This window comes from Mustelus asterias, chromosome 1 (genome assembly GCF_964213995.1).
Source record: "Mustelus asterias chromosome 1, sMusAst1.hap1.1, whole genome shotgun sequence".
NCBI lineage: Eukaryota > Metazoa > Chordata > Chondrichthyes > Carcharhiniformes > Triakidae > Mustelus > Mustelus asterias.
The window spans coordinates 42,679,319-42,701,982 of NC_135801.1; the positions used below are offsets into that span (position 1 = coordinate 42,679,319).

At 43.1% G+C, this 22,664-nt stretch overlaps 1 protein-coding gene across 3 annotated transcripts in view; it reads right to left on the reverse strand.

Moving 5' to 3' along the window:
- Positions 1-22,664, reverse strand: part of gria2b (glutamate receptor, ionotropic, AMPA 2b) — a 196,290-nt gene that overhangs the window by 18,049 nt on the left and 155,577 nt on the right. The gene's annotated exons all lie outside the window — the stretch shown is intronic.

Below are 22,664 nucleotides of genomic sequence, written 5' to 3' on the forward strand. Positions count from 1 at the left end.
AGCAGTGCTGTGCAGCGGAGAACAGGTTGGTAGAGGACCTTTGCCTTACAAATGTTTAGTTTAAGGTCCATGCTCTTGTATGTTAGAATGTAACCAATAATAACATTGGATCTGTTATAATGTAACCAATGGTAACATGCTGTGAAGGTCAGCTGACTAGCTGACCCGGTAGACAATGTAACCAATGACAAAATGATGTGGTGGACCTAGTGGAAATAAGAAGCTGATGGGAATTGTTGGGAGCTTGTATGGCCTAGGGTATGGCCTCAAGTGTTAAAGTAAGGAAGTTTCTTTATTCAACCTTTTTCTTTGATTTACTTTCTGAAGTAAGTTTTTTTTATTGCTTGCAACTGAAGGATTCCTTTTGCTGGATGAACATCGGTAGCAGAGGAAACTCCATCTTAACTTGGTGTTTGTTTCTGAAGAAGTGCTACAGATTCAGGATACAACCATGGCAGAAGGTAGAAGTAAACTGACATCGTTTGATTGTCCCCCTGCCTCTTCAGATGCCGAACCATACCGGCAATGGAAGGCAGAGGTAGAATTGTGGACTCTTGTCACCACCATACCGAAAAAAAGCAAGGTATGGCCTTAGCTTTGTCACTTCCGATTAAGAGCAAGATAAGGAGCAAAGTATTTTCCGATTGGACAGCAGATGACCTAAATAAAGAAGGGCTACAGCTCCTGCAATACCTAGGTAACTTTTACCAAAAAGATGAGTTTTTGGAGATTTATGAAGGATGGGTGATGTTTGATAAGACCAGTCCATGGAAGAGTATATCATGGAATTAGATAGGGGCCGTGACAGGCTAATGAAATTTAATTTGGAGATTCCAGATGTAGTATTGGTCTTTAAGTTGTTGGACTGTACATGTCTGTCACAAATGGATAGTCTTCTAGTAATGACTAGAGTACAATTAAGGGGAACAGAGCCCCTCTTTGATCAATTGACAGCATCGTTAAAAAAGATTTTTGGGAAACAACCCCACCATATAGATCGGTATAGAGGACTATGGGCCAAATGCGGGCAATTGGGATTAGCTTAGGGGTTTTAAAAAAAAGGGCGGCATGGACAAATTGGGCCAAAGGGCCTATTTCCATGCTGTAAACATCTATGACACCGCTTTTTTCAATCCAGATCGGAATGCCATAGTGCCCAGAATACAGGATTCAATGGTAGCTCAGCTGCGTGCCAGAAAAAATAGTACACAAAGGCCCTTAAGCAGAGACAGTTACACTAATAACAGACCTGATGTTGAAACTGGATATAACCAATTTGATAATGGGGAAAGAAGATGCACATGGGAAAGTGATAAAAGACGTTTAAATTGAAGAAATGCTAAAGGGATTGTGAATCACTGTTTGCAATGCAATTCTCCTTATCACTACTTAGTAAACTGTCCGAAAAGAAGAAATTGTGTCTTTGAAACTACACGTAACACAGAATACGTATAAACTGACAGTGACGAGAATAAGTACCACGAAGGCATTGCTTTGGTAACAGAAAGGTTGAGCCCTATAATGAGTGTCCTGATGATAAGACTCTTTCAACTGTGCTGTTTTGGATAGTGGATGTACATTCACTGTCTGTGGCCAAGATTGGCTAAATTGTTATTTAAGGTCTCTTGATCATAAAGTGTGGAAAAAAGTGAAAGAACAGGAGTTTCACCTATTTTCGATTTGGAGATGACAATACTTTAACATCTTCCAAAAAGGTCTTCCCTGTGGGATTGTAGGAATCAGCTTGTTCATAAGTACAGATGTTGTTTCCAGTGACATACCTTTGTTACTAAGCAGGTCTGCAATTGAAAAAAGCCCAGGTGACCATTGATTTGAAACAAGATAAAGCCGTGGTATTTGGAAAAAGTGTAGACCTACATTTCACAAGGTGTGGTGAACCATAGATGGTTACCACTATGGGTACTTGTACATATGTTACTCTTGTTACTGTTGGGGTTAGGGTTTGGGTGTTCCACCTGTTATTATTGTTTATGTGGTACACTCCGTTCGGCTCCGCCTTCTTACAGGAGTATAAAGGTCACTGCTACTTTCTAGTAGCCCTTAGTCTGGGATAGTATTGTTAAGTAGTGTGCTCCAATCTTGTTGTGAATAAAAGCCTTTATTCCCGGGTACGTCCTAGCCTCCCGTGTGAATCAATCGCACATCACAAGGTCAGGCCATTACTGTTTTCCCTTAAGCGAGCCAAAATGATCAGACTAAAGGATTCATGATGCATTAGTGTTGCTTACAGACAGCAGCATGGACAAAAAGATTATTTTGAAACTTAATAAGCACTTTGCTGATCCTGCACCACAGAGACTGAGAGCATTGCTGCAGGATGCAGGTGTGCTGGACAAAGGCGACAATGATCTCATAGAGCAAATATCAGCCCAGTGTGAAATTTGCATAACATATTAAAGGACACTTCCGTGTCCAGTTGTGAGTCTACCATTAGCACAAAATTTAAATGATGACCTGAAGATATGGAATAAAGACAAAGGCTTCTATTTATTGCATTTCGTGGACCCGGTTTAGCGATTTTTCAGCGATTAACAGCAAAGATAAAAAGACGACTGTTGATAAAATTATGACCCATTGGATTGGAACAGGGTTGGGGGCACCATCTAAATTCTTGACGGACAATGGGGGTAACTTTGCAAATTATGAATTTGAAGATATGTGTGAAAATTTAAATATTGTAGTAATGCACTCGGAAGCAGAAAGCCCATTCAGCAATGGCCTCTGTGAAAGGAATCACTCAGCTACAGATGACATGCTCATATGATTTTGGCGGGTCAACCAGGCTGTAAATTGCGGATTGCATTAGCATGGGCAGTGCACGTGAAAAATTTGTTACAAATGGTGCAGGGCTGTAGTCCGTACCAGTTAATACAGACTATAGCCCAAAATTACCGTCAATATTGACAGAAGCTTCTCCGGCATTAGAAGGGACAAGCATTAGCTCCATTTTTTGTTTGCACATCTAAATGCCATTCATGCAGGAAGAAAGGCCTTCATTAAGGTTGAGGTTTCAGAATGGATAAGACAAACCCTAAGGCATTGCATAAGACCATCAGGGGTAGCTTTTGAAAAAGGTGAGATGGTCTACTACTAAAGAGAGGGCCTAAAAAAAGTGGAAAGGGCCCATGTAAGTGATAGGGACAGATGGCAATGTAGTTATACTACAACATGGTAACCAGACAGTGCGAGCCCACTCTTCGAATAGTGGGAATTGATTATGAATTTGGAACATCAGAACAAAATGTAGAAATCCAGGAAGCACCTTGTACCTGACATACACATACCTTGAGCAACTATGATGATCATAAAGTTTTAGAGATGAGAGGGAATCTGATGATCTGCTAAGTAACAGTGAGGCACGGGATGAAGCTGTTACTTCAAAGGTTCAGCTATCCAAAGTGAGCACAGTGGTATCATACATACCCGAAGGGTCAAGTGAGTGGAGGGCTGCCATTATAATCGTAAGCACAGTAAGAAGTCTTACAACACCAGGTTAAAGTCCAATCGTAAGAGCAGGAAAACCCTCAGGAAAATATAAACACTGGCTCAACATCCAAGAGCAAGAGCAAAACGTGAAAGCTATAGATTAGGAAAATGGGGTGGAAAGGTGGAAGCCAAAAAAGCAAGATCTAAGTCCTGAGGATGAGACGGAGCATTCGCAGGAAAAAGTCATGAATCTGTGACCCGAAGTTGTGTTAACTGAGAACAGCAGTCTGAGAGTAGCAGCCCTGACAGGAACAGACACTGCAATAGAGGCTGGGGTTTAACGAGGAAGGCGAGGAATCAAACCAATGATAGTAATAGGAGTAGAAGTCCCCATGATAGGGAAATGTTGGCGGCTGCCAATAAAATGGAGCTTATGGAAATAAGAGAGTTCAAACAAAGAGAGCTGGACTGTTGGAAAGAGTTTGGGGTGTACACTAATGTATCAGACGAAGGGCAGCCTGCTCTGTCCCATTGGTGGGTTTGCACAGAGAAAGTTTTGCAAGATGGGACTAATAAAGCAAAAGCCAGATTAGTAGCCCATGAGTGTGAGGAACATTTGGAGGAGAGAGACATTAGGGTTGATTCACCCACAGAAGGGAAAGTAACACTGAATTTTTTTTGCTGTCCTAGCATCTAATAATTGGGAATGTAAGTCAATAGATATCAAAGCAGCATTTCTGCAAGGTGAAATATTTCAAAGAGAAGTTTTTTTGAGGCCACCCAAAGAAGCAGGTAGTACACAGAGACAGCGTGGAAACTAAACAAATGTGTATACAAATTAAGTGATCCGTACAATCTGTATTGCTAAAAGCTGGCTGTGTCCAGTTAAAAGCAGATCCTGTAATGTTATATTGGAAGTCTGAAGGAAAATTAGTTGAAATTTTTGTGATGCATGTTAATGATTTCCAATGGGGTGACACAGAAGAGTTTGAATAAAGGGTAAGTATTAGACTAAAGACAGAATTTAAAGTAGGAAGTCAAGCAGCTGGTGCTTTTCGATATCTCAGTCTTGATATCCAACAAAGCAAATCGGGATAACGATGAATCAACAGGGGATATCTAGACAGCATTGATCCTATTCTCATAACCAGAGAAAGTTCAATTGGAAAAAAATAGGAACTGGCCAACAAAAAAGATGTGGAGATGCCGGCGTTGGACTGGGGTAAACACAGTAAGAAGTTTAACAACACCAGGTTAAAGTCCAACAGGTTTATTTGGTAGCATCAAAGCTTGTGTGGCTTTTGCTACCAAATAAACCTGTTGGACTTTAACCTGGTGTTGTTAAACTTCTTACAACAAAAAAGAAACAGAATTGTTGAGGAGAATGATAGGACAGCTATGCACACAGACAAGACTATATGAGAGCTACAATGTTCTAGAGCTAAGTAATATGTTGAGGTACTCTTCAGTCAGAGAGATCTTGCAGGCGAATTAAACTTTAAAGAAGCTAAAATTAGAGGAATGTATAATTAAGTTCCCAGCACTAGGAGAAGACATTAAGTTAGTTGTGTTTAGTGATGCTTCACATGCCAATCTACCAGATGGACATTCAAGCAGTGCCGGATTCATAATATCCTTGGTAGGTAAGGGAGGAAAATGTTGCCCCTTGGCCTGGGAAGCAAAGAAAATAAAAAGGTTGTCAAAAGTACTTTGGTAGCTGAAACCCTAGCATTAGTGGAGGCGGTGGATATGGGGATATATTTGCCTGACACACTAACAGAGTTATTTTTCATGGCAACATCGGGAAAGAGAGTACCAATTGCGTATTATGTGCACAATGTTCATTCGACAAAAATAAAAGCGACTGAGAATTGATTTGGCCAGTTTTAAACAAATGTTGGAAACAAGGAAGTTTCAAAGCTCAACTGGGTTGGTGCAAACCTACAGTTATCCAACTGTTTTACTAAAAGGGATGCAGGTCTTGTTAAGAATACTGGAGGATGGTTCTCTTAAATTAATTTGGGAAAAAAGAAAAGGGGCATCTATTAAAATGTAACCAATTAGAACACTGGATCTGTTTCATGTAACCAATGGTAACATGCTGTGAGGGTCAGCTGACCCTGTAGACAATGTAACAAATGACAAAATGATGTGGTGGTCAGCTGACCCATGTATAAATAAGAAGCAGATGGAAATTGTGGGGAACTTGTATGGCCCAGGGTATAGCCTGAAGTGTTGGAGTAATGAAGTTTCTCTATTAAACCTTTTTCTTTATTCACTTTCTGAAGCAAGTTCTTTTCATTGCTTGCAACTGAAGAAGTCCTTCTGCTGGATGAACATCGTAAGCCTCAGTGAATGTGTTGATGATGGCTTGGAGCTCGGCCTCCGAGTGTGCACAGACACAAGCATCGTCGATGTACTGGAATTCAATGACAGAGGGTGAGACAACCTTGGATCTGGCCTGCAGGTGACATAAGTTACATAGAAACACACTTAGAAAATAGAAGGGGTAGGCCATTTGGATCTGCTCCACCATTCATTTTGATCATGGCTGATCATCAAATTTAATACCTTGATTCTGCCTTCCCACCGTCCCCCCCCCCACTCCCCTCCCCCCTCCCCCCTCCCCCCCCCCCCCCCACTCCCCTCATGTCCTTTGATCTCTTTAGCCCCAAGAGCTATATCTAATTCCTTCTTGAAATCACACATTTTGGCCTTAACTACTTTCTGTGATAGTGAATTCCACACATTCACCACTCTCTGGATGAAGAAATTTCTTCTCACCTCAGTCCGAAAAGATTCATCCCTTATCCTCAAACGATGACCCCTAGTTCTGTACTCCCCCACCATTGGGAACATTCTTCCTGCATGTACCCTGTCTAATCCTGTTAGAATTTTATAAGTTTCTATGAGATCCCATCTCACCCTTCTAAACTCCAATGAATAAAATCCCAACCAACTTAGTTTCTCCTCACATGACAGTCCTGCCATCCCAGGAATCAGCCTGGTAATCCTTCACTGCTCTCTCTCTATAGCAAGAACATCTGTCCTCAGATAAGGACACCAAAACTGCACACAATACTCCAGGTGTGGCCTCACCAACACGCTATACAATTGCAGTAAAACATTCCTATTCCTATACTCATCCTCTCGCTATGAAGGCCAAATACCATTTGCCTTATTTACTGCCTACTGTACCTGTGCACAGGTACGTACTTTCAGCGACAGATGCATGAGGACACCAAGGTCTTGCTGAGTATCCACCTCCCTCGATTTACACCCATTAAAATAATAATGCCTTCCCATTTTTGCTACCAAAGTGGATAACCTCATATTTATCCACATTATACTGCATCTGCTATGCAACTGCCTACTCACTCAGCCTGTCCAAATCATGCTGAAGCATCTCTGCATCCTCTACCCAACGTTGGTATCATCTGCAAATTGGTAGATAATACATTTAGTTCCCTTGTCTAAATCATTAAATGTGAACAGTTGGGGTCCTTGCACAGATCTCTGCGGTAGCCCAATAATCACTGCCTGCCAATTGGATAAAGCCCCATTTATTCCAACTCTTTGCTTCCTGTCTGCTAATCAGCTTTCTATCAATCTGACGACACTACTCAGAATCCCATATACTTTAACTTTACATCATAATCTGCTATGTGTGACATTGTCGAAAGCCTTCTGAACATCTAAATAAACCACATCCACCGATTCTCCCTGGTCAACTCCATTAATTACATCTTCAAATGTTGAACAGATTCCTGTTTGTTCCGTGATTTAACTTCACTCCAGCGGGTTTGCTTGCTGAGGGTGAGATGGAGCATTGCAGAAACGAAAATTGAGAAGAGCAAAGGTGTGATGACACAGCCTTGCTTGACCTCACTCAGAACATGAATTGGGTCTGTGGTGGATATGTTGGTCAGTATCACAGCTTGTATGTCATTATGGAGCAGGCAAAGAATGGTGACAAACTTTTGGGGGCAGCCAAAATGGAGGAGGATGCTTCATAAATCCTCGAGGTTAACAGTGTCAAAGACAATTGTGAGATCAAAGCAGCACATGTACAACAGCTGGTGCTGTTCCCTGCATTTCTCTTGTAGTTGCCACATGGTAAAGGTCATGCCCATTGTGCCCCTTAGTGGGTGGAATCCACCGGGACTCTGGGAGGAGCTCTTCAGCCACAGGGAGAAGGTGATTAAGGAGGACTCTTGTGATGACCTTCCCTGTGGCTGACAGCAGCGAATTTCCTCTGTATTTATTGCAGTTGGACTTGTCTTGTCATGATTACCACATCACTGAGATCTCCTGGCATATTCTCCTCCTTCCAGAGAAGGAAATTGAGTTCATGTATTCGCGCCAATAGTGCTTTTCTGCCATGTTTTAGTTATTCTGCGGGAATTCCATCTGCTCCTAATATCTTGTTATTCTTTAGCTGTCAGATGACCTTTTCTACCTTGTGCCAGGTTGAGTTGTGCTAAGATAATGGCGGGTAGCATTCTGCAGGATGGAGTCGAGGAAATTTGTGTTGAAGACAGAGTCTACGTTAAGGAGGTCTTTGAAGTGTTCCTTCCAGAGGGTGTGGATTGCCTCTCTGTTTTTAAAGAGCGCCTCCCCATTCTTAGCAGCTGTGGAAGGGGCCTTGGGTGCTTGGGCCTCAGACTGCGCAAAAGAAACTTTGTGTGTCAAAATTATTGGCTAACTTTTGGAACTCCTGGGCTTTATTCACCCATCACCTGTTCTTTGGTTGTGGTTTTTTTGCTGGACCTCAGCTTTTAGCTGTCCATAAAGCTGCTTTCGTGCTCTCGAGTTGTTGCTGTTTCAGGTCCAGAAAAGCCTTGTGTATGCAGTTTATCAGATCCTGGATCTCCTGGTCATTCTCATCGAACCAGTCTTGGTGTTTCCTTGTTGAGTGATCAAGCATCGCTTTGCAAGTGCTGATTATGGAGATCTTGAGGGACGACAAGGTGCTGTGAACACTCTTGACACCTAAACCATTTATCTCATCTTTCTCCTGTGGTGACAACTGAGATAGGGCATCTGCTGGCATCATTGGTCTTCTTGTATTTTAGGTCAAATGATAAATTGGAAGCCTCACATGCACTGCACAGACTTTTCTTGTAGGTTTGCTTTAGTTGATGATGATCAGTTCCCACTGTAAATTTACTCCCATAGAGAAAGGTATGGAATTTCTTACATCCGTACAATTGCCAAATGCTCTCTTTCTGTGTTGACATATCTGTTTGCAGCTGACGCAAGAGCTTTGGATGTGAATGCTGCTGATTTTCCCTCTTGTATCAGGGCTGTCTCATGACCATTTGTAAAAGCATCTACTTGTAGTGTAACAGGTTTCTCTCTGTTGTAGCATGATAGATTTGTCTCCTTACATACCTTGAGTTTGCTGAAACTCCTCTCATGTGACTCTGACCAATGGTAGTCAACATCTTTTTTCACCAGGTCTCATAGATTTGCTGTGTGTTTTGACTTGAGGTTTGGACAGACTCATATTGGATCTATCTGAGGAAACTTTCTTGTTTCTTGGCCCTTCCAACTCTGAGAAAGCTGTAACTTTTTCAGGACTCTGCTTCTCTATCAGATGTGTACACAACTGGCATTCTGTCACCTTCACAATGCAGTTGTCCATGCTTAAACAAAGGAAACTACAAAGGGATGAGGGAGGAGTTGGCTAAGGTAGACTGGGGGCAAAAACTTTATGGTGGGACAATTGAGGAACAGTGGAGGACTTTCGAAGTGATCTTTCACAGTGCTCAGCAAAAGTATATACCAGTGATAAGGAAGGACTGTAGAAAAAGAGATAATCAGCCATGGATATCTAAGGAAATAAAGGAGGGTGTCAAATTGAAAGAAAATGCATACAAAGTAGCAAAGACTAGTGGGAACCGAGAGGATTGGGAAATATTTAAAGGTTAGCAGAAAGCCACAAAAAAAGCTATAAAGAAAAGTAAGATGGATTATGACAGTAAACTAGCTCAGAATATAAAAACAGTTAGCAAAAGTTTCGACAAATATATAAAACGAAAAAGAGTGGCTAAAGTAAACATTGGTTTTGGCTTTGATCTTTGGGTCTTCGCTGTCCACGGGGATGGTGCCAGAAGACTGGAGAATGGCGAATGTTGTTCCTCTGTTTAAAAAAGGGAATAGAAATGACCCTGGTAATTATAGACCGGTTAGTCTTACTTCGGTGGTTGGTAAATTGATGGAAAAGGTCCTTAGAGATGGGATTTATGACCATTTAGAAAGATGCGGATTAATCCAGGATAGTCAGCACGGATTCGTGAAGGGCAAGTCGTGCCTCACAAATTTGATTGAATTTTTTGAGGAGGTAACTAAGTGTGTTGATGAAGGTAGGGCAGTTGATGTCATATACATGGATTTTAGCAAGGCGTTTGATAAGGTCCCCCATGGTCGGCTTATGATGAAAGTGAGGAGGTGTGGGATAGAGGGAAAGTTGGCCGATTGGATAGGTAACTGGCTGTCTGATCGAAGACAGAGGGTGGTGGTCAATGGAAATTTTTCGGAATGGAGGCAGGTTGCTAGCGGAGTGCCGCAGGGATCAGTGCTTCGTCCTCTGCTCTTTGTGATTTTTATTAATGACTTAGAGGAGGGGGCTGAAGGGTGGATCAGTAAATTTGCTGATGACACCAAGATTGGTGGAGTAGTGGATGAGGTGGAGGGCTGTTGTAGGCTGCAAAGAGACATAGATAGGATGCAAAGCTGGGCTGAAAAATGGCAAATGGAGTTTAACCCTGATAAATGTGAGGTGATTCATTTTGGTCGGACAAATTTAAATGTGGATTACAGGGTCAAAGGTAGGGTTCTGAAGACTGTGGAGGAACAGAGAGATCTTGGGGTTCATATCCACAGATCTCTAAAGGTTGCCACTCAAGTGGATAGAGCTGTGAAGAAGGCATATAGTGTGTTAGCTTTTATTAACAGGGGGTTGGAGTTTAAGAGCCGTGGGGTTATGCTGCAACTGTACAGGACCTTGGTGAGACCACATTTGGAATATTGTGTGCAGTTCTGGTCACCTCACTATAAGAAGGATGTGGAAGCGCTGGAAAGAGTGCAGAGGAGATTTACCAGGATGCTGCCTGGTTTGGAGGGTAGGTCTTATGAGGAAAGGTTGAGGGAGCTAGGGCTGTTCTCTCTGGAGCGGAGGAGGCTAAGGGGAGACTTAATAGAGGTTTATAAAATGATGAAGGGGATAGATAGAGTGAACGTTGAAAGACTATTTCCTCGGGTGGATGGAGCTATTACAAGGGGCATAATTATAGGGTTCGTGGTGGGAGATACAGGAAGGATATCAGAGGTAGGTTCTTTACGCAGAGAGTGGTTGGGGTGTGGAATGGACTGCCTGCAGTGATAGTGGAGTCAGACACTTTAGGAACATTTCAGCGGTTATTGGATAGGCACATGGAGCACACCAGGATGATAGGGAGTGGGATAGATTGATCTTGGTTTCAGATAAAGCTCGGCACAACATCGTGGGCCGAAGGGCCTGTTCTGTGCTGTACTATTCTATGTCTATGTTCTATGTTCTTTCGAGAATGAGAAGGGGGATGTAATAACTGGAAATGAGAAAATGGTTGAGGCATTGAATAGGTATTTTGTTTTGGTCTTCACAGTGAAAGACACAAATAACATGCCAAAAATTAATGACAAGAAGGCTATGGCAGGTGAGAACCTAGAAACTATCGTTATCACGAAAGAGGTAGTGTTGGGCAAGTTAATGGGGCTAAAGGTAGACAAGTCTCCTGGTCCTGATGGAATGCATCCCAGGGTACTAAAGGAGATGGCGGGAGAAAGAGCAAGTGCACTAGTGGTAATTTACCAAAATTCGCTTGACTCTGGAGTCGTTCCTACAGATTGGAAAACAGCAAATGTGACGCCACTGTTTAAAAAAGGAGGTAGACAAAAGGTGGGTAACTATAGGCCGGTTAGCTTAACTTCTATAGTAGGGAAAATGCTCGAATCTATCATCAAGGAAGAAATAGCGAGACATCTGGATATAAATTGTCCCACTGGTAAGACGCAGCATAGGTTCATGAAGGGAAGGTCATGTTAAACAGACGAACTTAGGGCCTTAATGCTTACGCAGAATTTGGATGTGGTTGCGGTGACAGAGACATGGTTAAAAGGACAGGACTGGCAGCTGAATATTCCGGGGTATAAGTGTTTTAGGCGAGACAGAGGAGGGGCTAAAAAAGGTGGGGGAGTAGCGGTATTAGTTGGGGGGCATATTACAGTGGTGCAGAGGGTGGACAATTTAGAGGGGTCATGTAATGAGTCGCTGTGGGTGGAGCTCAGAAACAGGAAAGGTGCAATCACTATGCTGGGGGTATACTACAGGTCACCAAACAGCCCACGGGATGTGGAGGAACGGATATGTCAGGAGATTCTGGATATGTGCAGATAAAATAGGGTTGGTGTAGTGGGAGACTTCAATTTCCCTGGTTTAGACGGGAAAGTGCTTAGGGCTGGGGGTCTGGACGGGGAGGAATTTGTAAAATGCGTACTGGAAGGTTCTTTGGAACAGTATGTAGATAGCCCAACTAGAGAGGGGGCTATACTGGATCTAGTTCTGGGAAATGAGCCCGGTCAGGTCGTCAAAGTTTCGGTAGGGGAACATGTGGCAAATAGTGACCACAACTCTGTTAACTTTAGGATAGTAATGGACAAGGACGAGTGTTGTCCTAAGGGTAGGGTGCTAAATTGGGGGAAGGCTAACTATAGCCGGATTAGGCAGGAATTGGTGGCCGTTGATTGGGAGAAGCTGTTCGGGGGTAAGTCCACGTCGGGCATGTGGGAGTCTTTTAAGGGACAGTTGATAAGGCTGCAGGACAGGCATGTGCCTGTAAAAAGGAAGGATAGGAAAGGTAGGATTTGAGAGCCGTGGATAATCAGGGAAATTGAGGATCTGATCAAAAAGAAAAGAGAGGCGTACGTTAGGTCCAGGCAACTGAAAACAGATGGAGTTCTGGAGGAATACAGAGAGAGTAGGAAAGAACTCAGACGGGGTGTTAAAAGGGCAAAAAGAGGTCACGAAATGTTCTTGGCAGACAGGATTAAGGAGAATCCGAAGGCATTTTATTCATATGTTAGGAACAAAAGAGTTGTCAGGGAAAAAGTCGGACCTCTCAGGGCCAAAGGAGGGGAATTATGCTTAGAACCCAAGGGAATAGGGGAGATCCTAAATGAATATTTGCATCGGTATTCACAAAGGAGAGGGACTTGTTGACTGGGAGTGTCTCAGAGGGAGGTGTTGACCTGTTGGAGAGAACCTCCATTACAAGGGAGTAAGTGTTAGATTTTTTAGGTAACATTAAAACTGACAAATCCCCAGGGCCTGATGGCATCTATCCTAGACCGCTCAGGGAGACAAGAGATGTAATCGCTGGGCCTCTGACAGAAATCTTTGTCTCTTCATTGGACATAGGTGAGGTCCCTGAGGATTGGAGGATAGCGAATGTGCTACCGTTATTTAAGAAGGGTAGCATGGATAACCCGGGAAATTATAGGCCAGTGAGCTTGACGTCCGTGGTAAGGAAGTTGTTGGAGAGGATTCTTAGAGACAGGATGTATGCGCATTTAGAACGGAACAATCTCATTAGTGACAGACAGCATGGTTTTGTATGAGGGAGGTCGTGCCTTACAAATTTGTCGAGTTTTTTGAGGAAGTGACAAAAACAGTTGACGAAGGAAGGGCCGTGGATGTCGTCTATATGGATTTCAGTAAGACATTTGACAAAGTCCCTCATGGCAGATTGGTTAAGAAGGTTAAGGCTCATGGGATACAAGGAGAGGTGGCTAGATGGGTAGAAAACTGGCTTGGCCACAGGCGACAGCGGGTAACAGTCGAAGGGTCTTTTTCCGGCTGGAGGTCTGTGACCAGTGGTGTTCCGCAGGGCTCTGTACTGGGACCTCTGCTATTTGTGATATATATAAATGATTTGGAAGAATGTGCAACTGGTGTTATCCGCAAGTTTGCGGATGACACGAAGATGGCTGGACTTGCGGATAGCGATGAACATTGTTGGACAATACAGCAGGATATAGATAGGCTGGAAAATTGGGCGGAGAAATGGCAGATGGAATTTAATCCAGATAAATGCGAAGTGATGCATTTTGGAAGAACTAATGTAGGGGGGAGTTATACAATAAATGGCAGAGCCATCAAGAGTATAGAAACACAGAGAGACCTAGGTGTGCAAGTCCACAAATCCTTGAAGGTGGCAGCACAGGTGGAGAAGGTGGTGAAGAAGGCATATGGTAGGCTTGCCTTTATAGGCGGGGTATAGAGTATAAAAGCTGGAGTCTGATGTTGCAGCTGTATAGAACGCTGGTTAGGCCACATTTGGAGTACTGCATCCAGTTCTGGTCGCCGCACTACCAGAAGGACGTGGAGGCTTTAGAGAGAGTGCAGAGAAGGTTTACCAGGATGTTGCCTGGTATGGAGGGTCTTAGCTATGAGGAGAGATTGGGTAAACCAGGCTTGTTCTCCCTGGAAAGACGGAGAATGAGGGGAAACCTAATAGAGGTGTACAAAATTATGAAGGGGATAGATAGGGTGAACAGTGGGAAGCTTTTTCCCAGGTCGGAGGTGACGATCACGAGGGGTCACGGGCTCAAGGTGAGAGGGGCGAGGTATGACTCAGATATCAGAGGGTGGTGGGGCCTGGAATGCGCTGCCAAGTAGGGTGGTGGAGGCAGACACGCTGGCATCGTTTAAGACTTACCTGGATAGTCACATGAGCAGTCTGGGAATGGAGGGATACAAACGAATGGTCTAGTTGGACCAATGACGGCACAGGCTTGGACCGCCGAAGGGCCTGTTTCCTGTGCTGTACTGTTCTTTGTTCTTCATTTGACTAATTTGGTGGAATTCTTTGAGAACATTACATGTGCAGTGGACAATGGGGAACCTGCGGATGGGGTGTATCTGGATTTCCAGAAGGCATTTGGCAAGGACAAAGACTGCTACATAAGATAAAGGTGCACAGTGTTACAGGTAATGTATTAGCATGGATAGAGGATTGGTTAACTAACAGAAAGCAAAGAGTGGGGGTAAATGGGTGTTTTTCTGGTTGGCGATCAGTGACTAGTGGTGTGCCTCAGGGATCAGTGTTGGGACCGCAATTGTTTACGATTTACATAGATGATTTGGAGTTGGGGACCAAGTATAGTGTGTCAAAATTCACAAATGACACTAAGATGTGTGGAACAGCAAAGTGTGCAGTGGACGCTGAAAGTCTGCAAAGGGATATAGATAGTCTGAGTGGGCAAGGGTCTGGCAGATGGAGTACAATGTTGGTAAATGTGAGGTTATCCATCTTGGTAGTAATAACAGCAAAATGAACTATTATTTAAATGGTAAAAAATTGCAGCATGCTACTGTGCAGAGGGACTTGGGTGTCCTTGCGCAGGAATCTCAAGGAATTGGTTTGCAGGTGCAGCAGGTCATTAAGAAGGCAAATGGAATTTTGTCCTTTATTGCTGGAGGGATGGAGTTTAAAAACAGCAAGATTATGTTGCAGCTGTATAAGATGCTGGTGAGGCCACACCTGGAGTACTGTGTACCGTTTTGGTCTCCTTACTTGAGAAAGGATATACTGGCACTGGAGGGGGTGCAGAGGAGATTCACTAGGTTGATTCCGGAGTTGAGAGGGTTGGCTTATGAGGAGAGACTGAGTAGACTGGGGCTATACTCATTGGAATTCAGAAGAATGAGGAGAGATCTTATAGTAACATATAAGATTATGAAGGGAATAGATAAGATAGAAGCAGGGAAGTTGTTTCGACTGGCAGGTGAAACTAGAACTCGAGGGCATAGCTTCAAAATAAGGGGAAGCAAATTTAGGACTGAGTTGAGAAGGAACTTCTTCACATCAAGGGTTGTGAATCTGTGGAATTCCCTGCCCAGTGAAGCAGTTGAGCTACCTCATTGAATGTTTTTAAGGCAGGGATAGATAAATTTTTGAACAGTAAAGGAACTAAGGGTTATGGTGAGCGGGCAGGTAAATGGAGCTGAGTCCACAAAAAGATCAGCCATGATCTTATTGAATGGCGGAGCAGGCTCAAGGGGCCAGATGGCCTACTCCTGCTCCTAGTTCTTATGTTCTTATGTTTTCAGACAGATCTTCTGGTTTGGTCTTAGCCAGGATGATGTTACTCTGTGCTCTGGGATCAAGCTTCAGATTTATGGTAATGGGATTATTCCTCATGCTCTTCCTGATCTGAGTGGCTGTGTAAATTTACTTTTCCCTGTGAACTGTCACATCCAGCCATTTTTTGCAGTTGTACGGTTTCAATGTCTACTTTGTTCTCAAATTTATCGTCACCTTCCAGGGTATGGATATTTAGGTTTCTTTGCCCCCATGTTCACCCTGTTGCTCTGCCTCTGGTAACTCCTTTACCATCCTCTTTCTTTGTTCTGCATATTTTTTCCCAGAGGTTGAGCTTTCTACAAGCTCTGCAGTTTGATCGATATGTGGGAGATTTCTTACTGCCTGTGAACTGCAGTACATCTTTCTCTGTCACTGTACAGTTCCTGTTTCACTGCATCAACCCTGTTGCCTTTCTCATGATGTAACTGAAGGCTAGCCAGCAGAGTAATTTGCGCAAAAGCAAAATACTGCGGATACTGGAAAACTGAAATAAAAACAGAAAATGCTGGATAAACTCAGCAGGTCTGGCAACATCTGTGGAAAGAGAAATACAGTTAATGTTTTGCATCCATATGACCCTTCTATGTAACTTTCTTCGGAAGGTTCATATGGACTCAAAATGTTAACTGTGGCTGGGATTCTCCGGTCATTCACACCCCGCTGCCGTTGCCAGTGAGAACGGAGAATTTGGCGCTCAGCCAAATCTCCATTCACGGCAGCGTGATAGGAGAATTCCAGCTGCAGGCGAGGTTGGAGAATCTGGCCCTTTGTTTCTCTTTCCACCTATGCTGTCAGACCTGCTGAGTTTTATCCAGTATTTCAGGGTAGTTTGCTTCTTCGTCCGTCTACTTGTGGCTTCGCATACCCTGGTAGAGTCAACAGTTGGCAATATTGTGAGCTTGCACTTTCCAATCAAATCATTTTGTACTTCAGGGTGTAGAGACCCCCAATGAACTGATATATTAGCCTTTCATTTGTATCTTTAAATTTACTTTTTGTGGCTATATTTTTCAATCTTATTAAGAAATTATTAACAGGCTCACCTGGTTCATGCCTCCATTTTTGAAGCTCATATTGGTGGACCTGATGATTTGACTTTGGCTGGAGAGGTATGCCGAATCTTTTAAACTTTGTGTCTGGGCTTTTACCCAAGTCTTCACTCATCTCCACAGTTATTAACCAAATTAAACCCTTTCTCTCCTGCCCATAACAGGGTGTAGCTCACTCTTTCCATTTCCTTAGTGCCTTTTAGAAAGCTATTAAATGTCAATCTTTATTTTTGTTTAAACTTCTCAGATGCCTTGACAACATTGTCAGCTTCTCAGTTCATCATAGGCTGGTGGCACAGTGGTTAGCACTGCTGCCTCACCAGCGCCGGGGACCCGGGTTCAATTCCCAGCAGGGGTCACTGTCTCCCCGTGTCTGCATGGGTTTCCTCCAGGTGCTCTGGTTTCCTCCCACAGTCCGAAAGATATGCTGGTTAGGTGGATTGGCCATGCTAAATCCTCCCTCAGTGTACCTGAACAGGCACCGGAGTGTGGCGACTAGGGGATTTTCACAGTAACTTCATTGCAGTGTTGATGTAAGCCTACATGTGACTAATAAATAAACGTTAACTTTTTGCGTAAGTTGTAGCTATGAATTCATTGCTCATGACAACCATTTTCTTTTCTTTTCTCCCTTTTTGGCACCGATTCCGGTTGAATTTTCCCAAATTCAACATTAAATCAATCAAAATTTTTAGATTTTTATTTACAGACTTTCGTTGCCACCATGTTATGTCTTTTTATTACCAGAAGTTCACAATAATCACAGTCTTAAGACTCAAAATGTTGCCGCTTAATCAATAGTAATTCTTACAGCTCTCCATGTCGATGGTGACTAATGCATTTTTGTTGGGCACTTGAATGCGATGCAGAGTAAATGTAGCATCTAGATGTATATTTGCATCGCAATAAGTTCCTGACTCTCTAGGAATAATAAGATAATACAATGCAGATGTTGCACAACCTGCTGTCTAACTAGCATTTTCTGTATTTATATCACATTTCCAGAAATTTCAGTCTTTTACATTTGGACTAACAAATTTTGTGTCACCTGCAAATGGTTAAATGGGTGCCTTATACAAAGTCTAAGTCGGGGATTTTCCAGTGTTGCTCGTGGCAGGAACAGAAAACTTGGAGACGTAGCCAAAAGTCCATTGACTTCTAGCAGGACTGGAAAATCCTGCCCATAGAAATCCTGGCCTAAATAATTAATATAGATGAAGAAAACCTAATACCAACCCTGAGGTATACCACTGCAAAACTTTCTCCCGTCCAAAAGACAACTGTTCACTCCAACTTTCTGTTTCCTGTCACTCAGCCAACTTCATAGCCATGTGGCAACTACCCTCTTGTTATTCCACAAGTTCCAGCTTTGCTGGTAAGCCTATTACTAGCCACTTTCTGAAATGCTTTTTTGAAATCTAAGTTCACCACATCAAACACATTCTCTTCATCAACCCTTTGTTACCTCATTAAAAAAAATCAATCATGTTAATTAAATACAATTTGCTCTTCACAAATCTGTGCTGATTTTCCTAAGTGAATATGCATTTCATGTGTATTTTATATGGATACGCTCTTCCACCTTCCTCTATCAGGAAAAAGATACAAAAGTCTGAGGACATGTACCAACCAACTAAAAAACAGCTTCTTCTCTGCTGCTTTCAGACTATTGAATGGACTTACCTTATATTAAGCTGATCTTTCTCTGCACCCTACCTATGACTGCAACAATGTATTCTGCACACTCTCCAATCCTTCTCCTCTCTGTACTCTATGAATTGTATGCTTTGTCTGTATAGAACGCAAGGAACAATGGGGGTGCTTCTCCCATCGCGACCCGCAAATTTTCTGGTGGGTCAGGTCAGGAGATGCGTGTGTCGGACATTTTGTGGGATTCGTGCATGCGTTGCCGACCATACTCCTCTCCCAGAGCCAGAGAACAGACGCAATCGGGACCGCGCTAGAAACTGGTGGGAAGAGAGACAAGTGATTTTAATCTGTTTTAAATGTATTTTAAATCTGTTTTAAATGTCATTATCGGGCCCGGCACGGAACTTGCCAGGCCCGATAGCATCTCCCACCCTGCAAGGAATATTTCACTCCAGCAGGGTTTAGAGTAGCTCCCCACGTTTGGGGAACTAGCGGGAAACTCTGCCGGAGTGAAGGGGGAGGCAATTGGGGCCTCCCAGGGAGTCGGGCGAGAGGGTAGTGCTCCCTGGGCATGGGCACCCTGGCATCAGCCTGTGCCCCCTGGCACTGCCAAAGGGGCAAAGTGCCCATGCTCAGGAGGCACCTTGGCACTGCCCAGCAGGCAGTCTCTGGCGTGAATAGGCCCCTCCCCCAGGTTTTTAATGATATTCACGATTGGGACCTCTGCATAGCACAGAGTGGGGAGATTCGGGTCTGAAGTTGCACTGAGAAAACAGTCATGATCTAGACCAATTTTCTCGCCAATTCAGCACTTTTGGGAGAACCGTCTCCAATACTGTTCACTGTATCCCAATACATGTGACAATAATAAATCAAAACATATTTGTCCAAGCAACTGTTGACTTTGCCCCACATAATTCCTCCTAAACTTCCCCACCATTTATTAGTCATGTAGTTACTTAGTTTATCCTTACACGCTTTTTTGAACAAGAATGTAACATTTGTTCACAGGACTTGTTCTGACAGCATGGTTTCACCACTTTGAATCTCACGTGCAACATTTTGGATGTCACTTGGACTACATTTTGGATCTACCTTGCACTTTACTCACCATGATCTCAACTTCCCAGCTGTCAGAATTGGAGCAACTTAAGCAGCTATAGCAAAGACCCCTGATAAGGAGCAACAGAAACAGCCACACCACCAACAGGAGCCCACAGCAGCCACAGCACCGGTAATAGCAGGAGCAGCAGCAACAGCTGCAGACTGTCTTCTTTACAACCATTCAGAAGGACAGAGGGTACAGACACAGAGCTCCTGCTAAAAAATCATACCCCTAGCACAGGGTATATGAGATAAAGGATGAGCTTCTTAATATGACAGGGCAAAAGGCTCGAGCTTTCACAGATGGCTATTGCTGGCATCCAAAAGGGTCAGGTGGGCACCCATTACCAATGACTGCACAGCAGCTTCCAATTTTTTTTATTACTGGCTCCTTTCACAGATCATCTGGTGACAGCTCTAGGATTTCACAATCTGCATCAAATGCATCTGTCAGCTCACTGATGCCTTGTCAATGCTGCCACTTACGTTCACTTTGTTTTGGATGAGGCCAGTCAAACATTGAAGGCAGTCGGGTTTGACTGGAGTGGATGGGTTGCACATTGTGGTAATCAAGGTTCTCTCAAATGAACCTGGAACCTTCATCAATTGCAAGCAATTTCACTCCCTCAATGTTCAGATAGGTTGTGACTACTGGAAAATGGCCATGCATATCTGCAGAAAATATTCTGGGAGCTGTTATGATTCACTTATACAGCTGCAGTCACAGGTTTTTGCTCCTCCACATGGTACCAACAGCTAGTTGTTTGGTGATAAGATTGACTTTTTGATGACTTGGCTGATGACTCCTGTCAGGCATCCTATCAGTGAACCAGAGGGAAGAGACAGCTGCAACCGCAGCAGCACAAGGTGACAATAGAGCTTGGATTACTCAATATGTGCTTAAGGTGCCTTGAGAGATCTGGAGCAGCACGTTAGAGAGCCCTATCAATTTTTTCCACAATGGTTGTGGTCGCTGAACCCAGTACAACATTACACTGCAGAAAGGACTGGAGCTGCAGGAAGTGGAAGGTGTTGACTGATTGTTAGGCTCCTCCTCTAAGAGATGAGGATGTGAAGGACCCAAAATTGACAATGATGCCTGTAGCCACTAACCTGGTTGTCAGAAAAGCCATAATGACCTCTTCCAGGCCTAATCTTTACCTTATCGGTGTGTGTGTGATGGCATCTGAAAGGATTTGCTTATTGTAGTCTCCAGGTGGCAAGTCACTGGCTTGCCACTGGGTTAATGCCGATGGTGGTGGAGTGAAGCTCTTAAGTGGGCATTAACTGGCCATTTAAAGGCCTCAATTGGTGGTGGGATGGGAAGGCCATCCCAATCTGGAGTTAATCAGTGGACAGGTGGGAAGGTGGCGAGATCTCAACCCAACACCCCACCCTCTTGCCTGATTAAGTGCCCCTTCACAATCTCAAACTCGCCACGGGGAGGGGCACAATATTCCACTCTATTTTTCTCTTCACAGGTGCTGCCTGGCCTACTGAAATATTTCTAATATTTTGTGCAATTGGACAATACTGCAAAGGAAAATATAGTCATTTACAGTATGAAATAAATAAATCCCATTGGTAAATATTAAAATATTTGCACAAAAGTAAAAATTATTTTCATTAGCTTAGATATTGAAAAGTCCTTTTAAAATTTGAATCTGTAAAGTCTTCTCAGACAGACCCGAAACCTTATCACATAATTCAGAATTTTAAGGGCAAGGGGCAGGGGACTAATTTTTATTTAAAATTTGGAGTTTGGATTTAAATATGCAGATCAGCAATTGCATTAGAAATTGGAGAAAATAGGAAAGCAGTGCAGGAGAATTTGGTGATGAAAGCTTTAATACTGACTAAACTGTGTCTCAGGTGGAAATCCCTACTCTAATTGATGAAATGGGTCATGAAGGAAGCCAGCTGATATAATGGATGGTCCCCTATATCTTTCAGCACGATGCAAGTTACACAGATTTGATGAACACACCGATCAAAACATAGATTTCAGATGCTCGATTCAGGCTGATCGAAGGAACAGATAAGAGGCGAGAGAGGAAAGCCTGCATTGCAGGTCAATTTTAAAAGGATAGGAACAACTATAGAGAAATGTTATAAAAGACAAGGTTCTGATAGCATTGATTATTATTCCATACAAAGGAGGAAGGTTAAGCGACAGTTGCCGTTTTATGGTTGCTGTGTAGAGGTAGTGTTACGTGAAATGATTGCAAGGAATATTGCCCTCTGTGACACTCCAGAGCATGATCCCCTTGGTCAGTATTGCAGTATGTTTGCAAGGGGATGCTACCAAATTTCAGATCACAGCTGATCATTACTGTCACTGAATGTACCAATCCTATTAGACATGGTAGCTGCAGGAGGCCACCTGAGTCTACACACTGCCCAGTGTGACTTTTCATGAAAGCCAGCAGACAACAAAAATCAGGTGTTGTGCAAAATGGGCTTTTGAGCCAATCCTTTCAGTTTCCCACTGCACTTGTTTGCTTAAAATTATCCACTAAAGTAGAACTTCGGACTGAGTAATTTGTAATGTGACAGACAGGCAGAAAAGCAGGTAGATTACACAAAAGAACAATTTCAAAGAGTAATTTCTCTACTATATTACCATCAGATTATGTGTTCATCTCACTCAATGAGAAAGCATCTAATTGCAATACTGTGGCAATTTTCATTCAGTGTTACCTCAATGTGCTGTTTAATTTATTTTTTGCAGACCTGATCTTGTAGAGATCTATAAAATTATGAGGAGCATAGATAAAGTAGAGAGTCAACATCTTTTCCTGAAGGTAGTGGAGTCTAAAACTAGAGGGCAAAGGTTTAATGTGAGAGGGGAGAGATACAAAAGGGTCCAGAGGGGCAATTTTTTCACACAGAAAGTGGTGTCTGGAACGAGCTGCCAGTGGTAGTAGTAGAAGGGGTACAATTTTGTCTTTTAAGAAGCATTTGAATAGTTGCATGGTAAGATGGGTATAGAGGGATATGGGCCAAACGGGGACAATTGGGAATAGCTTAGTGTTTAAAAAAAGGGTGTCATGGACAAATTGGGTTGAAGGGCCCGATTCTATGCCCTCTATAACCTACATTTATGGACAAATTGGGTTGAAGGGCCCGATTCTATGCCCTCTATAACCTACATTTATTTCTGGCGTATTAGCGATAGTTTGTAATATCACAAAGATTGTTCAAGTTGGGAAAGTCTGTTTGAATC